General features: G+C 41.2%; 1 long non-coding RNA gene across 1 annotated transcript; it reads right to left on the bottom strand.

The window, feature by feature from the left end:
- Positions 1-2,518: 2,518 nt before the first annotated feature.
- Positions 2,519-4,353, bottom strand: LOC134730244 (uncharacterized). Its single transcript, XR_010111902.1, has 2 exons — positions 3,985-4,353; positions 2,519-2,929 (listed from the first exon to the last, which is right to left on the bottom strand). It is a non-coding gene; the product is annotated as an uncharacterized LOC134730244 (long non-coding RNA).
- Positions 4,354-13,829: the final 9,476 nt, after the last annotated feature.

Below are 13,829 nucleotides of genomic sequence, written 5' to 3'. Positions count from 1 at the left end.
TGGCCCCTTGAGCCTGCAGGCACAATGTCTGTTGTAAAGGAAGCATTGAACAATGGCCTACCTTGAAACCCCTTGGGATTTTACGCTCAATTTTGGAAGCCTGGCATCCTTCCGAGTGCCCCTACAGGTAAGGACTTATGCTTTTATTGAATTGCATGTAATGACAAGAAGTTAATGTCAACTGATGGACCTTAGAAACTAAAGAAATGGCTGGACATGGTGACTCACACCTGTAATCCCAACACTTTGGGAGGCCAAGGGCGGATCACCTGAGGTCGGGAGTTCGAGACCAGCCTGGCCAACATGGCGAAATCCCGTCTCTACTAAAAGTTAAAAAATTAGCCAGGCGTGGTGGTGGGCACCTGTAATCCCAGCTACTCAGGAGGCTGAGGCAGGAGAATCGCTTGCACCGGGAGGTGAAGGTTGCAGTGAGCCGAGATTGCACCACTGCACTTCAGCCTGGGTGACAATAGTGAGACTCTGTCAAAAAAAAAAAAAAAAACCTAAATAACTTAATCAGTTCTTCCCATTTCTGTATCATCAAGGGCATTCATGCATCATATATAAGTTCTGGAACACAAATTTCCAATTAATATTTTTTATTCAAAAACATAGGATGGCATAAAAACTCAGCCACATGGGAACATTCCTAAGTATTAAGCTTCCAATGTATTTCACTTTACAAGCATTTATTGAGCACCTACTATGTGTCTAGAACCACAATAAGTGAGAGGATGTTTTAAGATATGTTCTTAGTCTGAAGGAGCTCACAGTATAGCCAGGTTCACATATTTCACAATATTTATTGGCATGTGAGTAAATAACAAACTGCTATGAAACTTCATAGTTGGGTGAGACCACTGTGGGTTGTAGAAATAAGGAAAGGATTCTTCGGTGGGGGGGTAAAAAGCGAATTGAATTATATCATGAAGACTTTGTTGTTGTCTTGGAGGTAAATATAGCACCTATTTCTTCATCTCCTAATTTTGAACCAATTAAGACACAGGAGCGAGACAGATGAGGATGAAAATATCACACTAAAAGGCTGAATTGACCCATGTACCTGAGGTGGGTAGCCATATGGGATTCCTCCTACTTTACCCCCTGAATGAGGTAGACTCATTCTCCCAGTCACATGTACCATTGACCAGCATAGATTTCTGAAACGGATGGCTGAGAGGAGTGTGCCCCATTCAGCGAGGAGGCAGAGGCTACAGATGGCTCTCAAAATCTCTCCCGGAGAGTGGAATGGAAATTCTCGGCCTCCGTGGAAACATGAGGGGTAAGCTATATATATATCCTTGTACGACTAGTAAGTTATGCCTACATTAAATTTGGTTTGGAAGTGTGTAACAAAAGTGTGAGTCTGGATGGGTATATTAACACCAACATCATCAACAACAACATCAACATTAATAACGTCAACAACATTATCACATCAACAATAGCAGCACAGCAGTAGTGCCAACAGCAGCAACAACGACAATAGAATAACATCTCAGCAACAAGAATAAAAATAGCAACAATAGCACTGTCAACCACATCAGCAAGAACATTAACAGTAACAATGCCAACAGCATCATCACAACATCCGCAATAGCAGCATCAACAGCATCATCACAACACCCACAGTAATGTCAACAGTATCATCACAACACCCACAGTAACGATGCCAACAGCATCATCACAACATCTACAGAAACAGTGTCTACAGCATCATCACTACTTCCATAGTAACATCAACAGCGACATAACAGTATCAAGAAACAACATCAGCAGCATCATCACAACACCTGTAGTAATAGTGTCAATAGCCTCATCGTGACACGACACCCACAGTAATAGTGTCAACAGCACATCACTATACCCATAGTAACATCATCACAACATCCACAGCAACTGTGTTAACAGCATCACGCCAACATCTACAGTAAATGTGTTAACAGCGTCATCACAACATCCATAGTAAGTGTCAACACCACCATCACGACATCCACAGTAAAGCTTCAACAGCATCATCACAACATCCACAGCAACAACATCATCACAGCATCCACAGTGACACTGTCAACAGCATCATTGCAACATCCACAGTGACAATGTCAACAGCATAATCACAGCAACAGTAGCAGCACATCGGCAGCAACAACTGCCACAAAATGGCAACAACAGCGGTATCAACAATAATAAGAACAGTAGTGAAAACATTGTCATCAACAACAGCAAAAACATCAGCAACCACATAATCCGCAGAAACAGCAGCAGAAATAGCAAGAGCAGTAGCAGCAGCAGCAGTAACAATAACAAAAACAGCAGCAACACCATCAACAGCAATAACAATGCTAGGTAGCATTTACAGAGTGCTTGTCTGACACCAGTCTCCAGGCTAAGTGCTGAACATGCATGATCTCATTTAACCCTCACAGGATTTATCTTAAACACTGGAATAGAGAGAGACTGTAGATAAAATTATGCCCATGAGATAGGTGTAATCCAGTAAAAAAGGACTCAGTTGTTGAGCTGGGTAGGTCTGGGTTCTAATCCAGATTCTTTTATTATCTAAGCAACCTCAGGCAAACTCTTTAACCTTCCTGCATTTCAATTTGTCATCTCCAAGTGGGGAAAAAAATCTGCACCCTGGATTTTTTGTGAGGACTCAGTGAGGTCGTGGGGTGAGGTACTGGCACGTTCCCATGGGGTTACCTGGGTGGGAAGGCATCTTGTCAAATCAAACTCAAGAGGAACCACTGGGAGGATGAGGTTGTGGCTCTGCCCACCCTCTCTCTTCTCCAGTATTCTTTGTCTTTTCATCATGTTGGTTTCTCCCAGCTGGGAGCTGTCAGAAACGCTCAGAAGGGGGGGAAAAGGCAGCCTTTCATCCCCTAAGCTTGTCATCCTCAGCTTTTTGCCGATGCTCAGTTCTTTTTTCCTAGGGAAGATAAAAAAGAAAACACATGAAAACCCCACAAACATAAACACAGCAGATACAATCCTACTTCTTCAAGGCAGAGTCTCAGGAGACTGCCTTCTAAGGGGAAGACAAAAGGAGTTGGACCTTTGTCCCTCTGGGAGCAGGCTCTGTGCGTTTGTTCTTAGGAGACTTGGCACAAAGGCGAAGGTTGGCTCTCCCCCTCCCAATAAATGTGGACACACTTTCCGTAGGCCCTGTGTCTGAAGGCAGCACAGTGCGTTTGAGAAGCTGGGATGCTGGAAACAGCACACTTAGAATAAGCACCAAAGAGGATGGCTGAAGCAACTCCCCCACCTTGCCTGACAGAATTCATCTATGAATATAGGTACTCCTCCTTCTGTGCCAAGCATCCAATCAACGAAATGATAGTTATTCTTCCGCATTAGCTTCACGAAGTCAAAGCCTGCTTTGTTTGGTTCACCACTGTATTCACCATTACTATTGTCCCCAGTAGGTCATATTCTCCTAGAAGCAGAGCCTGAGCCAAGGATTCAATGCAAGGGATTTGTTGAGGCAGTGCTCCCAAGATGTACCAGTGAGGGAGTTGGGGGTGGGGGACAAATAGGGGAGGAGAGGAGACTCAACAAGTGTATCATCTTGGGTGACACCCCAGCCTCATCTTGGTCTTGAGTGGTGTGCGGAAGCAGAGATGATATCTCAAGAGTTTGTCCTCTCCAAGGCACAGGTGCTGGGCTTTTGTATTCCCACAATGGTCAGTCACTGGCTGTGGCTTAGAGGGGGTGGGAAGGGCTGAGAATGAGTTGCCAAGTTGTTCCAGCTCTCCAGGGAAGGCCCCAGTGCTCAGGGGAAACTTAGCAGCAGGGCATACAGGGGCTGGGCTGGATGCACAGGGCTGGTAAAAGGCTTCAGAGGGGGTCTGAGCTGGGCACCATCAGGGTCTACTGTTTTTCTTTAATCCAAGAATTGAGAGAGAGAAAGCAGTAAAAAAAAAAAAAAAATAGGATTGCATTGATTCTTTTCATGTAGACTCCATGATCTGGACAGAAAGTTACCTTCATTGATGCATTGCAGTTGAGTGAGCACCGGAGACAGTCACACTGGGGTTTGGGTCAAAGGTCCAGCTGGCAGCAAAGCATTCTGGCTCTGTTTTATCTGCAGTGTCTGCAGTTCCTGTATGTGGAGGGAAGAAGGCTGGTGTTCCCAGGTCTCCTTTTATATAATTATAAAATGAGCTTTTATAATTATAAAAGCAATGCGTGAAAATAAACAAAATCAACATTCCTGAAGGGGCTAAAATATGCTATTTTGGTAGGTTGACTATTTCAGTTAAAGGCACTTGAAAAACAGCAGGTGCAAAGAGATCAGTCTGAACTTCATTTTCTTAAAAGCAGAAGATGAAATTCCCATGTGAAAGATGTCCTCCCTACACTAGAGAAAAAGCAAGGTTCTTATCATCAAGGACAAGAAAGTTGAAGTGGAACGAATTTTGTACAAACAAGCCTTGTTCAACTAACACTTGTCATGCTGGCTACTTCTCTATCCAGTTAACCACCCTAGCCCAAGACCCTTTGCCTGATCACATGTTTACAGTTTATAATTCTTTGTCAAATCTGGTAAAGAATTAACTGACTCTGACAGCTTCTTTGTGTCTTTATTTCTTTATGAGGCTCCTATGCTATGTAAAACTTGTGTTGTGCTTTGCTCCTGTTAATCTATGTTATGTCAATGTAATTCTTGGACCCTCCTGGGACCCTAAAAGGGTGAAGTAGTATTCTTCTGTCCCAACAGTTTCTGTCCTAAAAGGCTGAGCACCTTCCGACTCACTCTGGAGCCTGCAGATGGGATCCTGAGGGGCCTAATAAACGATGGAACAAAGTAGGAATTCTTACCAAGGTCAGCTCTCCTGGATTTCCGTCCATAGTGTCCAATTGAAAGAAGAAGGTAAAAATTTTTGCTTGTTCCTTCCTTCCCAAATTCAACTGACAGGAAAAAAAAATTGTAAAAAATTGGTTCTTTGAATTGTGAGTCTTGTGAATTTGCTTCTGGGTGTCCATTGGTAATTGATCCACAGCCTCCCAGGAAGTCCTTGTTTTTCTTATCTCTGTCTTTTGTGTGGGTTGTCATAAGGAAGAAAATTATAATTAATTAGATTTGAGGTAGGAGGCTGGCAGGGCTTGTTTTCTGGTCATGACCTCGCTGATCTGGTTTGAAAGGATATAGTTGAAACAGAATGCAGTGAAGAAGCCAGCCAAAATAAGCAGATGGCCATGAAAGTGACCTGTAGTTGCCCTCACTACTCATTAGCATAAAGACATTCCCATGGGTGCCGTGACAGTTTACACATGCCATGGCAATGGGCCATAGCAATGGCCTGGAAGTTACCATATATGGTTCTGGACGCTCTCTGCCCCTTTTCCAGAATGTTCTGAATAATCCACCTCTTAATTAGCATATAATTAAAAGTGGGTATAAATACAGCTGCCAACAGCTTATACATTGCTGACTCTGGGCACACTGCTTATGGGTTAGCCCTGCTCTGCAAGGAGCAGCACTGGCTCCATAAACACTGCTTTCTGTCACCACTGGCTCACCCTTGAGTTCATTCCTGGGTGAAGCCAACAACCCTCTCAGGTTGGTCCCCAATTTTGAGGCTCACCTGTCCTGCATCAGACTCTCCTTCATCTTCTTTGAAGTCATAAGAGCTTGGCTTTGTAATCAGTGAAAATGTGCTCTTTGGTTTCTATCAGCCTGGGGCTCAAGCTGTTGGGCTTGTGCCCAGCAGTTAGCCGGCTCTCCAGGATTCTGAAACAAGAAGTGTCTCTTTGTATGAACTGCACCAGCTCTCAGGACAGTTTGTCATAATTGTCTCAGCCTTTGTTGCCCTGTTAACAATGAGGGTCTTTACTTTCTTAGGTATCCTTGGAGGAAACTTTGGATCTGGGGTGGGGATGGGACTTTTGTACCCTCTTTATGGATGCCTCTTTTGTCCATGATTAAACCATAAAAAGATGATCAGTTTTGAGTCAAAACTGAAGTAGGTATACCTTTGAAAATTTGGACTTTTGTATCTAAAAGTATTTTTTTTAAGAGAACTCTCATCCTAAGTAACTGTCCTATTGGTACCTATGTGAAGATTTGGCTTAAAAGAAAAAAAAACTTATATAAATTGTTATCTCAGAAAAAGAGAAACTAACCTAAGTGTTTTTCAAGTTCACGTGGTTTTAGATAATCTTTGGTAAATAAAAACCTACTTAAAGTTTGCTGATTTAATTAAACCAGCAATATTATTATACTTTAAGTTTTAGGGTACATGTGCACAATGTGCAGATTTGTTACATATGTATACATGTGCCATGTTGGTGTACTGCACCCATTTAGCACATTTCGCACCCATAATGTACGTCATTTAGCATGAACTCATCATTTTTTATGGCTGCATAGTATTCCATGGTGTGGATGTGCCATATTTTCTTAATCCAGTCTATCGTTGTTGGACATTTGGGTTGGTTCCAAGTCTTTGCTATTGTGAATAGTGCCGCAATAAACATACGTGTGCATGTGTCTTTATAGCAGCAAGATTTATATTCCTTTGGGTATATACCCAGTAATGCGATGGCTGGGTCAAATGGTATTTCTAGTTCTAGAACCCTGAGGAATCGCCACACTGACTTCCACAATGGTTGAACTAGTTTACAGTCCCACCAACAGTGTAAAAGTGTTCCTATTTCTCCACATCCTCTCCAGCACCTGTTGTTTCCTGACTTTTTAATGATTGCCATTCTAACTGGTGTGAGATGGTATCTCATTGTGGTTTTGATTTGCATTTCTCTGATGGCTAGTGATGAGGAGCATTTTTTCATGTCTCTTTTGGCTGCATAAATGTCTTCTTTTGAGAAGTGTCTGTTCATATCCTTCGCCCAGTTTTTGATGAGGTTGTTTTTTTCTTGTAAATTTGTTTGAGTTCATTGTAGATTCTGGATATTAGCCCTTTGTCAGATGAGTAGGTTGCAAAAATTTTCTCCCATTTTGTAGGTTGCCTGTTCACTCTGATGGTAGTTTCTTTTGCTGTGCAGAAGCTCTTTAGTTTAATGAGATCCCATTTGTCAATTTTGGCTTTTGTTACCATTGCTTTTGCTGTTTTAGACATGAAATCCTTGCCCATGCCTATGTCCTGAATGGTATTGCCTAGGTTTTCTTCTAGGGTTTTCATGGTTTTAGGTCTAACATTTAAGTCTTTAATCCATCTTGAATTAATTTTTGTATAAGGTGTAAGGAAGGGATCCAGTTTCAGCTTTCTCCATATGGCTAGCCAGTTTTCCCAGCACCATTTATTAAATAGGGAATCCTCTCCCCATTGCTTGTTTTTCTCAGGTTTGTCAAAGATCAGATAGTTGTAGATATGTGGCGTTATTTCTGAGGGCTTTGTTCTGTTCCATTGATCTATATCTCTGTTTTGGTACCAGTACCATGCTGTTTTGGTTTCTGTAGCCTTGTAGTATGGTTTGAAGTCAGGTAGCGTGATGCCTGCGGCTTTGTTCTTTTGGCTTAGGATTCACTTGGTGATGCGGGCTCTTTTTTGATTCCATATGAACTTTAAAGTAGTTTTTTCCAGTTCTGTGAAGAAAGTCATTGGTAGCTTGATGGGGATGGCATTGAATCTATAAATTACCTTGGGCAGTATGGCCATTTTCATGATATTGATTCTTCCTACCCATGAGCATGGAATGTTCTTCCATTTGTTTGTATCTTCTTTTATTTCCTTGAGCAGTGGTTTGTAGTTCTCCTTGAAGAGGTCCTTCACATCCCTTGTAAGTTGGATTCCTATGTATTTTATTCTCTTTGAAGCAATTGTGAATGGGAGTTCACTCATGATTTGGCTCTCTGTTTGTCTGTTATTGGTGTATAGGAATGCTTGTGATTTTTGTACATTGATTTTGTATCCTGAGACTTTGCTGAAGTTGCTTATCAGCTTAAGTAGATTTTGGGCTGAGACAATGGGGTTTTCTAGATATACAATCACGTCATCTGCAAACAGGGACAATTTGACTTCCTCTTTTCCAAACTGAATACACTTTATTTCCTTCTCCTGCCCAATTGCCCTGGCCAGAACTTCCAACACTATGTTGAATAGGAGTGGTGAGAGAGGGCATCCCTGTCTTGTGCCAATTTTCAAAGGGAATGCTTCCAGTTTTTGCCCATTCAGCATGATATTGGCTGTGGGTTTGTCATAGATAGCTCTTACTATTTTGAGATACATCCCATCAATACCGAATTTATGGAGAGTTTTTAGCATGAAGGTTGTTGAATTTTGTCAAAGGCCTTTTCTGCATGTATTGAGATAATCATGTGGTTTCTGTCTTTGGTTTTGTTTATATGCTGGATTACATTTATTGATTTGTGTATGTTGAACCAGCCTTGCATCCCAGGGATGAAGCTCACTTGATCATGGTGGATAAGCTTTTTGATGTGCTGCTGGATTCGGTTTGCCAGTATTTTATTGAGGATTTTTGCATCAATGTTCATCAAGGATATTGGTCTAAAATTCTCTTTTTTGGTTGTGTCTGTGCCCGGCTTTGGTATCAGGATGATGCTGGCCTCATAAAATGAGTTGGGGAGGATTCCCTCTTTTTCTATTGATTGGAATCGTTTCAGAAGGAATGGTACCAGCTCCTTCTTGTACCTGTGATAGAATTCGGCTGTGAATCCATCTGGTCCTGAACTCTTTTTGGTTGGTAAGCTATTGAATATTGCCACAATTTCAGAGCCTGTTATTGGTCTATTCAGAGATTCAACTTCCTCCTGGTTTAGTGTTGGGAGGGTGTATGTGTCGAGGAATTTATCCATTTCTTCTAGATTTTCTAGTTTATTTGCATAGAGGTGTTTGTAGTATTCTCTGATGGTAGTTTGTATTTCTGTGGGATCGGTGGTGATATCCCCTTTATCATTTTTTATTGGGTCTATTTGATTCTTCTCTCTTTTTTTCTTTATTAGTCTTGCTAGCGGTCTATCAATTTTGTTGATCTTCTCAAAAAACCAGCTTCTGGATTCATTAATTTTTTGAAGGGTTTTTTATGTCTCTATTTCCTTCAGGTCTGCTCTGATTTTAGTTATTTCTTGCCTTCTACTAGCTGTTGAATGTGTATGCTCTTGCTTTTCTAGTTCTTTTAATTGTGATGTTAGGGTGTCAATTTTGGATCTTTCCTGCTTTCGCTTGTGGGCATTTAGTGCTATAAATTTCCCTCTACACACTGCTTTGAATGCGTCCCAGAGATTCTGGTATGTTGTATCTTTGTTCTCCTTGGTTTCAAAGAACATCTTTATTTCTGCCTTCATTTCGTTATGTACCCAGTAGTCATTCAGGAGCAGGTTGTTCAGTTTCCTTGTAGTTGAGCGGTTTTGAGAGAGTTTCTTAATCCTGAGTTCTAGTTTGATTGTACTGTGGTCTGAGAGACAGTTTGTTATAATTTCTGTTCTTTTACATTTGCTGAGGAGAGCTTTACTTCCAACTATGTGGTCAATTTTGGAATAGGTGTGGTGTGGTGCTGAAAAAAAATGTATATTCTGTTGATTTGGGGTGGAGAGTTCTGTAGATATCTATTAGGTCTGCTTGGTGCAGAGCTGAGTTCAATTCCTGGGTATCCTTGTTAACTTTCTGTCTCATTGATCTGTCTAATGTTGACAGTGGAGTGTTAAAGTCTCCCATTATTATTGTGTGGGAGTCTAAGTCTCTTTGTAGTTCACTCAGGACTTGCTTTATGAATCTGGGTGCTCTTGTATTGGGTGCATATATATTTAGGATAGTTAGCTCTTCTTGTTGAATTGATCCCTTTACCATTATGTAATGGCCTTGTCTCTTTTGATCTTTGTTGGTTTAAATTCTGTTTTATCAGAGACTAGGATTGCAACCCCTACCTTTTTTTGTTTTCCATTTGCTTTATTTTGAGCCTACGTGTGTCTCTGCATGTGAGATTGGTTTCCTGAATACAGCACACTGATGTGTCTTGACTCTTTATCCAATTTGCCAGTCTGTGTCTTTTAATTGGAGCATTTAGTCCATTTACATTTAAAGTTAATATTGTTATGTGTGAATTTGTTTCTGTCATTATGATGTTAGCTGGTTATTTTGCTCATTAGTTAATGCAGTTTCTTCCTAGTCTCGATGGTCTTTATATTTTGGCATGATTTTGCAGCGGCTGGTACCGGTTGTTCCTTTCCATGTTTAGTGCTTCGTTCAGGAGCTCTTTTAGGGCAGGCCTGGTGGTGACAAAATCTCTCAGCATTTGCTTGTCTGTAAAGTATTTTATTTCTCTTTCACTTATGAATCTTAGTTTGGCTGGATATGAAATTCTGGGTTGAAAATTATTTTCTTTAAGAATGTTGGATATTGGCCCCCACTCTCTTCTGACTTGTAGAGTTTCTGCCGAGCGATCAGCTGTTAGTCTGATGGGCTTCCCTTTGTGGGTAACCCGACCTTTCTCTCTGGCTGCCCTTAACATTTTTTCCTTCATTTCAACTTTGGTGAATCTGACAATTATGTGTCTTGGAGCTGCTTTTCTCGAGGAGTATCTTTGTGGTGTTCTCTGTATTTCCTGAATCTGAATGTTGGCCTGCCGTGCTAGACTGGGGAGGTTCTCCTGGATAATATCCTGCAGAGTGTTTTCCAACTTGGTTCAATTTTCCCTGTCACTTTCAGGTACACCAATCAGAGATAGATTTGGTTTTTTCACATAGTCCTATATTTCCTGGAGACTTTGTCCCTTTCTTTTTATTCTTTTTTCTCTAAACTTCCCTTCTCGCTTCATTTCATTCATTTCATCTTCCATCACTGATACGCTTTCTTCCAGTTGATCGCATCAGCTCCTGAGGCTTCTGCATTCTTTACGTAGTTCTTGAGCCTTGGCTTTCAGCTCCATCAGGTCCTTTAAGGACTTCTCTGCATTGGTTATTCTAGTTATCCATTCGTCTAATTTTTTTTCAAAGTTTTTAACTTCTTTGCCATTGGTTTGAATTTCCTCCTGTAGCTCGGAGTAGTTTGATCGTCTGAAGCCTTCTTCTCTCAACTCGTCCAAGCCATTCTCCATCCAGCTTTGTTCCGTTGCTGGTGAGGAACTGCGTTCCTTTGGAGGAGAGGCGCTCTGCTTTTTAAAGTTTCCAGTTTTTCTGCTCTATTTTTTCCCCATCTTTGTGGTTTTATCTACTTTTGGTCTTTGATGATGGTGATGTACAGATGGGTTTTTGGTGTGGATGTCCTTTCTGTTTGTTAGTTTTCTTTCTAACAGACAGGACCCTCAGCTGCAGGTCTGTTGGAGTTTGCTGGAGGTCCACTCCAGACCCTGTTTGCCTGGGTATCAGCAGCGGTGGCTGTAGAACTGTGGATTTTCGTGAACCGCAAATTCTGCTGCCTGATCGTTCCTCTGGAAGTTTTGTCTCAGAGGTGTACCCGGCCGTGTGAGGTGTTCAGTCTGCCCCTACTGGGGGGTGCCTCCCAGTTAGGCTGCTCGGGGGACAGGGACCCACCTGAGGAGGCAGTCTGCCCGTTTTCAGATCTCCAGCTGTGTGCTGGGAGAACCACTGCTCTCTTCAAAGCTGTCAGACAGGGACATTTAAGTCTGCAGAGGTTACTGCTGTCTTTTGTTTGTCTGTGCCCTGCCCCCAGAGGTGGAGCCTACAGAGGCAGGCAGGCCTCCTTGAGCTGTGGTGGGCTCCACCCAGTTTGAGCTTCTGGGCTGCTTTGTTTACCTAAGCAAGCCTGGGCAATGGCAGGCGCCCCTCCCCCAGGCTCGCTGCCACCTTGCAGTTTGATCTCAGACTGCTGTGCTAGCAATCAGCGAGACTCCGTGGGCATAGGACCCTCCGAGCCAGGTGTGGGATATAATCTCCTGGTGCACCATTTTTTAAGCCTGTTGGAAAAGCGCAGTATGCAGGTGGGAGTGACCCGATTTTTCAGGTGCCGTCTGTCACCCCTTTCTTTGACTAGGAACGGGAACTCCCTGACCCCTTGCGCTTCCCGAGTTAGGCAATGCCTCGCCCTGCTTCGGGTCGCGCATGGTGCAGTGCACCCACTGTCCTGCACCCACTGTCTGGCACTCCCTAGTGAGATGAACCCTGTACCTCAGATGGAAATGCAGAAATCACCCGTCTTCTGCGTCGCTGATGCTGGAAGCTGTAGACTGGAGCTGTTCCTATTCAGCCATCTTGGCTCCCTCCCATATTGTCTTTATTGTCTTTGATTACTTAAGTAAACTAAGTTTTCTCAATATGAACAAAGCTAAAGTTTTTTTTTTTTTTTAAATAATGATGTAACTTTCTGTATTTGCCTCTGAAATCTTTTGTCACTTTGGTATTTCACGATCTATGATCGTGTTTTAATTAATTATTTTAACTTTTTGACATTTTTGATAAACTTTCCAAAACCAAATTCTAAATAAAATCTATTTGACCTTGAGCAAACTTTAGAATTTTGGAAATGGGTATCTGGAGGATTACAAAAGAGTTGTTTTCTTTCCTTACACTAAGGAAGATAGTAAACGAATTACGCTTATTTGATATATTAAAGTATATGGAAACATAGTCAAAATGATATTTAACCTTCATGTTATATTTATATGAACGTATATCATTAATATAAGTGTTCTAAAAATTATATAAAATTCCTGGAAATGTGATATGTTCTAATACATTACCAGCAATGATTCTAGTTAGCATGTTAAAATGTTGTATGTCATAGGAATAACCAAATTCCTTGTCAATTTAATCATCATTTTAGTGAACTCTTATCAGATCCTTAACCATGGCCATTTTGAGTCTTTTGTTATTCACAGACAGCTATTGTTTATTTTGATTCTTCCTGAAGGCATTTACAATCAGCTACTGGCTAAAGTTGCTACTGTTTCAAACAGAGTTATAGAAAAAGCCCCTGACAAGTACTCTAAAACACAGTTTTCTAGTAACTTTAAGACCGTATAGCCAGACGGGGTAAGAATTTCCAGAACTCCAATGAAGAAACCGATGGGTTCTTGAAAGTACTATCACAAAATCCAGCAGAATAAGAGTTAATTACATGGGACTAAACAAACTGATGAAGATAACTTTTTATGACTTTTGTCTAAAACACGGATGATTCTTTAACATCATGCTTTACAGATTTAACAAAAGTTTTCTTTTTTTCTCTTAACAATGTATAGCTTATAGCAAGTTAGTAAGGCATACCTTAGTAAACATAAAAGAGCCATTTATCTTTTTTTCCTACCAGATCCTTCCCAAATTTAGAAACTGTCAGTGAGTATTCTTATTTTCATGGCAATGTGGTTGCCTACATGAGTTCAGTAAGAATCTGTTCTCATTATAACAGGACATAATTGGAAACATAGGTTATATTATTAAGGCTTTGACTGGAATATCACATTTCCAGATATGACTAGATAACTTTAAGGAACTAAGGTTGACTTTATGGAGCCAATGCTTATAAAGCTTTCTTGGAAAAGCTGGCCTGGTACCTGGCTTTAAAAGGCTCTTGGCTTTATAGCTGAGTAAGGAATGTCACTTTCTGACAGGCCCCAAGCCCTCAGGATATTTTGGGAACCTCAAGAAAAGAGGAATTCACCAAATCTACAGGTATCACAGATAAAGTCTAATGCTAAGTCCTGGACTTGGCTTCCTGTCCTTTAGATGCTTTTAAATGTACAATCTGAGATTCCAGCAAAGTAGACTTTTTAAAAAGCCTAAATGATCCATCACTATTCTTGCTGCACTTATGTAAATAATCAGGCCAAGTTTAATAAGAATACATTATTTGACTAACAAATCAGCTTTATGTTGATTACCTTTGGTAAAAATGTGGTGACTCTGTTGCAGGACTTCTCCTTAGTTCAGCTAAAGACAGGGGATCTTATCACAT

Source organism: Pan paniscus, chromosome 3, assembly GCF_029289425.2.
Source record: "Pan paniscus chromosome 3, NHGRI_mPanPan1-v2.0_pri, whole genome shotgun sequence".
Lineage (NCBI taxonomy): Eukaryota > Metazoa > Chordata > Mammalia > Primates > Hominidae > Pan > Pan paniscus.
Note: the sequence above shows the minus strand (reverse complement) of the source record. Positions and strands in the feature narration are given on the sequence as shown.